Source organism: Mytilus galloprovincialis, chromosome 4, assembly GCF_965363235.1.
Source record: "Mytilus galloprovincialis chromosome 4, xbMytGall1.hap1.1, whole genome shotgun sequence".
Taxonomy (NCBI): domain Eukaryota; kingdom Metazoa; phylum Mollusca; class Bivalvia; order Mytilida; family Mytilidae; genus Mytilus; species Mytilus galloprovincialis.
Window position 1 is genome coordinate 103,588,451 of NC_134841.1, and position 9,511 is coordinate 103,597,961.

Consider the following 9,511-nt stretch of genomic DNA (forward strand, 5'->3'; position numbering starts at 1 on the left):
CTCGTTATATTAATCGACAACCTTTGATTCTATTAGAATTCCACATTTTGAATTTTTCGTTAAAAATACGGCAATTCTGTTACACTATTTATGCTGACACAGATTTTTCATAACTATGAAGGTGTTTGACTTTCATATATTGATGAATTATGAAAAAAAAAAAAACATTTTTACGCTTAAAAACCGTAAGTTGATCAAGTGTTCATTAAAAATAGTTATCAGCATAAAATTGCATAAATTAGTTTGATGAATTTGTGGTAACATGTATAATACATCATATTTTATTATGAAACGAACAATATATAAGGCTTCTAGAACCCTACATTCTGCACAACACTGGACCATCGCACCATATCAAGTAAGTTTCTTAAAAAGTTAAGGATGTGTATTGTTAGACTAAGTGTACAAAGCCTCTTCTTTCATTTCCGAATTAAAAACTTATTTTTAAACTTTAAGTGAATTCAAGAAGAAAAGACATGTTAATTTTGTCGTTCTTGACGTTTTGTCTGATACAGTTTACACAAGATGACATCTTATTGCTAAATGATGCAAAAGGAATGAATGAGTCGATACATGCAGTCGTCGGCGATCAATGTCCCTTTTTTATTGAAAATCTGTAAACATTTCTCATCTTTTTTTAATGCCATCAATAAAGAAAATAAAAAGTAGTCAAGAAAAACACATTATTCTTTTACGAAGTAAAGATTTTATACTTAGCTACTAAGAAGTGGTATGTTTAACCGTCTATTTATTTCTAAATTACACACTTTATCTTTTTCTAATACGTTCGTATTTCGTGATTAAAGTTCATTTACTGCGACCTGGCAAATGAACTGTCAATGATTTTCAGAATTAAATTTACTTTTATATGCATATAATTTCGTTCTATCATGTTTAAACAAAACCATTTGTAATGCATTGTAAAGGACATTGACGAGTACTATAAAAGTAGCAATGAAAAGTAAGTTGTCAATGGTAAAACAAAATAACTGTCAAGTAAGCTAATTTCTTACATTGTAGATATGACATTAATGAATGTTACTTTAAATGACTAAAGAATTATTAAAATATAGGTGTTTACAAGGAGTAGGTCTTTCTTTGAAATAACAAGTTTAGGCACTGTATGAACATTAAAACCATCACAGACGAAAATAAGACAGCAATTCAAAAAACAATAACACACCAAAATAATCCGAGAGATCTGCTCTGGGATTAAACAAGTAGAGTGTTGATTTGTGATTTTGGAAAAACAATGTTATTAACACTTTATTATACATCTTAAGTAGAATTTTTTCTGTGATAAGACGTGATGACATTTCAGGGGTTTAATAAAGCCTTTAAAATGCTATGTATGTACTAATTAGGTTTTAACACAATTTGTCCAGCTCTCGAGAGGCAATCATTCTATAAAATGGCGAATAGCTTTTGCCTATATAACTGTATTGAATTTCACACAAGATATTGTTGTCTTGTCTTTTATAAACTTAAATACGACTGTTACCATTTAGGTCTGAGCATCACTGATTGGTCTTATGTAGACGAAACGCGCGTCTGGCGTATCAAATTATAATCCTGCTACCTTTGATAACTATGTTACAAACAAATCCTTTGATTTGTTCGTGTTTTTTTTTTGTTGGTTGCTGTTAATAATCGTTTATCATTGTGGTGTAATTGTCTGGTAAATTGTTCCAGCTTTAGTTATCACGAGTCCTCTTACACTTCAAAGTATACTGTGTGGGTCGTATCCATTAATGATATACGGTGACTTGGCTTCTGTTTGTTTTGTTCTCACATTGTTGACAATGTAATGGAATTTGATGCAACTATCATAAAAGTGAGAGGTTTAGCTAGCTAGCTATAAAACCAGGTTCAATCAACCATTGTCTACAAAAGAAAATGCATGTACCAAATCAGGAATATGACAGCTGTTATCCATTCGTTTGATGTGTTTGAACTTTTGATTTTGCCATTTGATTTGGGACTTTCCTTTCTGAATTTTCCTCGAAGTTCGGTATTATTGATTTTTACTTTTTGCAATAATAAACTCTTTGTTGTTACTTTTTTTCTGATAATTTCTAATTGTCAAGGATTATACTATCTTGAAATCAAATTACAATATATAAATAAACTATATTATTTGCTCAGGCAAGTTGATTTGATCGTATATTCACTGTGCTACACTGAGACTTAATACATATAACCATCGGTGTTTTTTTTTTTCATTTTCGTGAGGTCAGTAGAGAATATAAGATCGAAAATTGTTTAAAACTGGTTGGTTTTTACTAAACACATTGTTATTTTAACAACTGTAAGAGTTGCAGTATAAAGAGAACGATTCTAAGTGGTATTGAAATAAAAACAAAATTTAGTAAACACGAAATATAAAATAAAATGTACAGGCAAAACCTCATACTATATCTGTTTAAGAGCCTTGTACAAATACATTTTGTATTTTAAATTATGTATAAGTCTTTTTTTAAAAGGCAATTTTCTGAGTACTTTGAGATAACTGAAATTCAAGTAAGCGTTTGGACTATTATCTTTTTAGCTTTAATGAAACAACAAACAGTCAAACTCTTTAATCATTTATTTGAATTAAAATGTTGTTGTTTATATCATAAGATGACAGGTTTATACAGACTTACAAAAAAGGACAGTTATCCCATTAAATATGAAAAAAAATCTATTTTAAAGGTGCTGTAATATCCTAAAAATGGATCTGATTTTGTTTAAAACTTTCTTAACAGCTCTTAATCATTCGCAATAACACGCCGTCTTGTTCATCTTGACATGCCTTAAAGGACTAAATTGCTTAATATGACAATCAACAGCGTCTGAAACATTTGAAGGTTTTTCCCTTGCGGTAAATTAAATCATTAGACTTGATCAGACCAAAATGGCCGTTTCAGACTAATTCTTGCTTCTATTGTAATTAAGTGGCGTGTATCTTTAACTTCTGCTCAAATTAAATTCAAAACATGATATACAAGATTGTATGTTTTACATAGAAAAAAGTAGATAAATATAATCAAGTACTCAAAGTTATTAAAAGAATTGAAGTTTTATACCATTTAATAGTATTAACGATCATTTTTACATGATGTTTTTGTAAGAAATACTGATTACCAAAATTTTACTTCAGAATGATATATTAAAAAATCTGAAACAATCTTGAATTAAATAATCCACAACTTATAGACTTATTGACTATTACAGAATGCAAATCTCAGTCGGTATTCTCTTAGCTATCTTTGGCGCAGTCAGCGCATCCTATAAAGGAGGATATGGCGGATACGGAAGTGGGTACGGAGGTGGACTAGGAGTTTTAGGAGGAGGATTAGGAGGAGGATTGTGGGGTATTGGAGTTGGTGGATACGGTAAAGGAGGATATGGTGGATATGGCGGATACGGAATCGGTGGTGGATACGGAGGATACGGAATCGGAGGTGGATACGGAGGATATGGAATCGGAGGTGGATACGGAGGATATGGAATCGGTGGTAGATACGGAGGATATGGAATCGGAGGTGGATATGGTGGATATGGAATCGGAGGTGGAATTGGTGGTGGATACGGAGGATATGGAAAAGCCGTTGTTGTTAAAGTACCAGTATCTGTAGGATATGGCGGTTATGGTGGTATCGGAGGTGGATTCGGTGGTGTCGTTGGTGGATTCGGTGGTATCGGAGGTGGATTAGGTGGTATCGGAGGTGGAATTGGTGGTAGATATGGTGGTTTGAACAGCTATGCATATGGAAAGGGAAAAGGTGAGATAACGTCTGCTTGAAAAGATTGTCTTATCATTATTTTTCTGACTGGATTTTATTGATCAACGAATGAATAACATTCATTAATTTGTTTGAATGCAGGTTAAATATTGACATATCATTGCTAATATCTGCATAGATTGTTTTACACTGCAAAATTTATGAAATGCCTTACTTAGGAACAAATACTCGATTATATAATCGTTGTCCGTTTCATACATACATTCGTGTAATTACAACAGAAAGATTGTGCAATGGTTTTGTAAGAATTCCACATGATGACATTCACCAAATTTCAAAACATTGTTTTCTCGATGAAATAACATTTGCTTTTCTTTTTGTTTTGCAGGATATTAAACCGAGATTACCAACCTTAACGGATAACGAATGACAATTTTATATATTTAAAATAAAATGTAATTGTTGTATTTAGTTTTTGTTGACTTTTTCTATCATAAATCTAATGTTACTGCATAAACTGTAGCACGAGGTAGACGCATGTCTAATTGATTGCTATGAGGACAGAACTCGTATATCAAAACATTTATGACCTCAATTAGTTTTTTTCATATCGTGTAATAGATAAACTCATCATAGATCATAAATAAAAGAAGATGCGGTATGAGTGCTAATGAGACAAATCTCAATCCAAATCCCATTTTTTAAAAGTATACAATTATAGGTCAAAGTACGGCCTTTAACACAGAGCCTTGGCTCACACCGAAAAGCGAGATATAAAGCCCCCAATAATGAGGACTGTAAAAGTTGCGGTCTAATCTTGATAAAAACGAAAAAAACTTATAGGATCTGTTATGAGTTTAATGTGAAAAGTGAGTTCACAAGCGGTATGATAAAAAGAAAAAAAAACACTTGTCATACTGCTTATTAACTCAATTTTTATTTCAAGGTCTATATTTTAGCAACATAAATCACAATCAAACGTATTTAAAACAAACAAGGTTAAAAATATCATATTCGTGTCTCAACAGCAAATGTGTTATGATTAAGTCATTGATGTAACTTTTAAATCAAAACGAATAATATCCAAGCATTTCCTTTGGTACAGTGCGTATATAAAATAAGGAGACGTGGTATGATTGGTTGCCAATGAGACTATTATCCACCAAAGTTCAAATGAAGTGGATGCAAACAGATATAGGCAACCGTATGGCCTTCGACAATAAGAAAAACACTTACCATATTGTCGGCTATAAAAGGCAACGATATGAAAAATAAAAAAAACAATTCAATTGAGAAAACTAATAATCTTATTTAAATTAAATATTTTAGTTATGAACCAGCTACAAACACTGAACTTCATAATCCTGTATACAGTTTAGTACATCAACAGGATTATCCAAATTAACAGCAGACAATCACAAACATCCGACTTCTGTGAAAATAAAAATAACTCTTAGGATTTTTTTTTATCACGAACGCTTTAACCAATATCTGCCTAATGTCAACTTTACACAAAGACGAAATACGTATGAATACGGACAAATAACAACAAACACCACATGATCCTTTCACGTGTTTTTTTTTTTTTTTTTTTTTTTTTTTTATAAAATCTGATTTAATATTCTTCGAAACTTATATAAATAATTATATAACAATGCGTGATCAGAGTCCCAGTGAGCCATTCAAGGTAAAATGTATACCGTCACGGTACCCAAATTGCATCTATGCAACATAAACAGCTGAAAAAATCTTAAAAATTTTCTTTGAGACTAAACAATTTGTAACTGCATTATTTGACATTATACACTTCTTACACACTAAGTGGATATATTCAAATATACAATAAACGTTAACAGTACATATCTTTATCAACAGACGAAGCTTTCAGTGGAAGGAGATATATACAAAAACGCCGATATGTGACGATCACAAGAAGTCATCTTTTAAAAATGAACAAAACAATATGTTACAAGCTTCCATTTCTGAAAAAAATCGTTAGTGAGCTTTAGTATTAATGTCAAATTGCTCTTAATATTGAAACAAAAAATAAAATAAAGCATCTGTAATTTGATTTTAAATGACGTGAATTTAAGTATGGATGCAATTAGGGTACACTTACTCCTCATTACGGAATCATGGATAGTTTGGCGGTCGATTCAAACACATTTTTCTAAGACTAGAATACTAATGAACACTAACAAAATAACAATACAGAAAACTAAAGACAAAACGAAAGGCCCTGGGAAATATATATCACCTCACATTCTAAGCGAGAAATGAGTAAATGAATGAAGCAAATAAATGTAATCTCAAAGATAAAATTGTGAATGGAACTGGGGAATATGTCAATGAGACAAGAACCTATCTAAAAAGGAGATACCAGCCGAAGGCGATCAATATGTCTTCAACGCAGCGAGAAAATCCCGCACACGAATATAGGCACCAGATGGCCCTAAATAAATAGTTCAGTGAAAACGCACGTCATACATAACTCCAATATATATATATGTACTTAGATTAAAATCAACATACAACACTAACGAATGCCAGATAATCATGACTTGGGACAGGGGCAAAAATGCGGCGGGTATAGCATGTTTTGTGAGATTTCAACTGTTCCCCGAACCTCTAGCCAATGTAGAATCAAGAAAAACATACGCTTAATTAAACTCCGGTTCCGAAATCAGAATAGAAACTGAAAAAAAAAACAACTGATTTGTTTCCGGAATTAAAAGAGATTGATGATATAAATTTTGGGGAAGGTAAGGCGTTCACGAAAATGTTTAACCCCGCAACAATCTGTATGTGTCTGTCCAAGGTCGGTAGCTTTACATTGGGGCCTTTTATAGCCGAGTTTGCATCACTCATGTTTGACGGCCATACGTTGAACTGTGGTTGTTCATGGCTGTATCATTTGGTCTCTTGTGAAGATCTATCTCGTTGGTAATCATACCACGTCATCTTTTATATATAATTGTGGGTCAAAGTTTCGTCAACACATGAAAATTTAAGAATAATTAACGACACTAATGTTACTGCACCAGATGCTTATTCAGACATAAAAAGTGAAAAGTCAAAAACAAAATGTAAACATTGTGAAAAGCTGATAAAAACGAACAAAAAGAAGAAAAACAATCCAAATCATACATAGATGAGAAAAAATACTGAACTTGTAACGATTTAGAAATGCTATAACTGCAACTTTAAATCCATATGCATGTCAGTACTGGCTGCTTTGTCGGTGACACTTTCAAGAATTGATAATGATTTTAAAATACAGTTTATTTGTTTACGCCAAATATGATGCTATTCAAAATCCGTGGGAAAACACTTTAATCCACCAAAAAAAAAAAAAAAAAAAGATACAGGCTAATTTGCAGTATTCACATTAACGGTAACCATGTTCCAGTTCATACGACATTCTATGACTTGCATAATCTTTCATGATTTTAACAAATAACGACAGATATGTTCCAATGGTCAAAACTGCAATTGTAGAGCAGAATCTGATTAGCCTTCCAGAGCACCTGAGATAACTTCAAATTATTGTTGCTTAGCCTTTCGTTTTCTATATTGTGCTTTACAAACTTTTCTTTAACGATTCGTTTGTTTCTGTTTTTCTTTGTTGAGTGAGTCTGGATACTAGTATCCGTAATGTATCTTAAAGCTCAATTTTTGTCTTCTGTAATAAATAAATATTTGATATGAACATCAAGTTGTACGGTTGTCATCATGGTGTCTTACTAGATCGATACGATAAAAAAAGTAATGAAAGCATATACTTTACGAGTTTGACTGTTCCTCTGGTATCTTTCGTCCCTCTTTTACATTTCAGTAAATCAACGTGTCAAAAATTGATAACAATTCTATGGTTATTCTATTTTTTTCTATATTTTGATCATCTGTGGTCTTTCAGGTTGCAGTCTTGTAAATGACTGCTCAATAGGTTTACATGCAAAACAGCTGATCTTTAAAATGAAAAAAAATAAATAAATGCTACATAGATTGTTTTTTTATGTTCATATCATATATGTACTAATGTGAAATTGTTATTTAAAAGAATAAAGTAGGTCATGCCAGGAAGAATTAAAAATTACGTAACCCTGAGGTCAAAACATTTGTTTTCTACTTTCTGTTTGCTGTTATATTAGGATACACCATTTCCAGTTAACATGATATCGTTCCACTTTCCTGGATAAATATTCACTAAAAAGTGCAACTTTTTTTGTTAAAATCTATATAGATATATTCAATTCAGCATAAACGTTTATTAAACAGAAGAAACTGAATCCAATAAAAAAATCCAACAAAAAAAAAATCAATATCACATGTACTTATTACTGCCTTAATTATCAATTAACAAGGTAAAAATACAAATGCATTCTAAAATTATTATTGACGTAGAAATTGTTAAAACGTCAAGGGAAAACGGTACTATTCATTTTGCCATAGGCGACAATATTAACATTTTCTAAATTTACCATTTTTTAAGATAAAAACCTGGATAAAACAGTTATATGTGGTGTTAGTACTTTATTATTGTGTTTTAAAAATTAAAGCCAAATAGTATCATGACCAACTTCCAACGGAGCTTGTTTATGTTATCCATGCCCACCGTCATTTTGCACCAAATTTATGAAATTTTGCAAGTCTTTTCGAATAATTCTCTAGAAAATATTTCAATAGGTTTCAAAATTTATATTGTAAAAATACACACTGCAGTTATTCATAGATGAATAAAAAATATATTGTACCCTTACATCCAATCACAGCGCTCCTAATTTGACTTCCTTCACCTGCCTTGGGTACACAAAAGGCCAACCTAATGCTGGGAAAATTAAATACTACCGTTTTCCCTCAAGAGTGATGCTATTAAACATTGGGTTGATATAGGTATGATATGAGTCCGGCTCCAAATATGCTACCCAATATCTAGCGGATGAAACGTCAATTACAATAAGTATTGCTGATAACTCACATCCTATGTCACCCAAACAAAATATTTGCATGTACAATGTCAAACTATCGGGGTCATGTATTGTCCGTTATTGTTTCTTTTTGTTTGTATGGCTCTCTTATACGTTTTATCGAAACTAAGATGACTTTATCTGGTCTGACATTTAAAGCAATACTATATCAGCGTTATGACTCATAATGATTACTTATGAAGAATCTCTGTGTATAATTTATTTGACTTGGTGTAATTCCATAAGTCATCATCATCACAATAATTTGATGAATAACAGAAATATGCTTGTTTTAACGAGTTTTTAAAGTGAAAATTATTGTGTTTTTATATAAATTTGAAACAATAAACTGCAGGCAGCTTTCTCATCTTGACTATAATCCGAGAATGAAATTAGCAACATCTTTGATGAAATTTCGAAAATCATCACCGAATTTAGATATACTTTCTGTGAAGTCTTCTGTGCAATTTTACTAGTTTTAGTACAGTTATCTTATATAATAATAATTGTGTGTGTCTTACTTTGGGATCAGGTAAACCGTTGTATTTTATCGACGTAGTAGTTTGATTGTTATTATGAATTAACCAGTGTATTGCTACAGGCATGTAGACAAATTAACCCTGTGCAAGATTAATAGATGTCAGACACGTGTTTTGTTCTTCTGAGATGAGATAAAATTTGATTTCTGTTCCTAGATCACACCATTAATTATATGACTCATAATGATTACTTATGAAGAATCTCTGTGTATAATTTATTTGACTTGGTGTAATTCCATAAGTCATCATCATCACAATAATTTGACGAATAACAGAA

The 9,511-nt window shown here is 31.6% G+C and overlaps 1 long non-coding RNA gene across 1 annotated transcript; it reads left to right on the forward strand.

Moving 5' to 3' along the window:
- Nucleotides 1-3,219: 3,219 nt before the first annotated feature.
- Nucleotides 3,220-4,199, forward strand: LOC143070890 (uncharacterized). The gene is made up of 2 exons (XR_012976757.1): nucleotides 3,220-3,767; nucleotides 4,117-4,199. It is a non-coding gene; the product is annotated as an uncharacterized LOC143070890 (long non-coding RNA).
- Nucleotides 4,200-9,511: the final 5,312 nt, after the last annotated feature.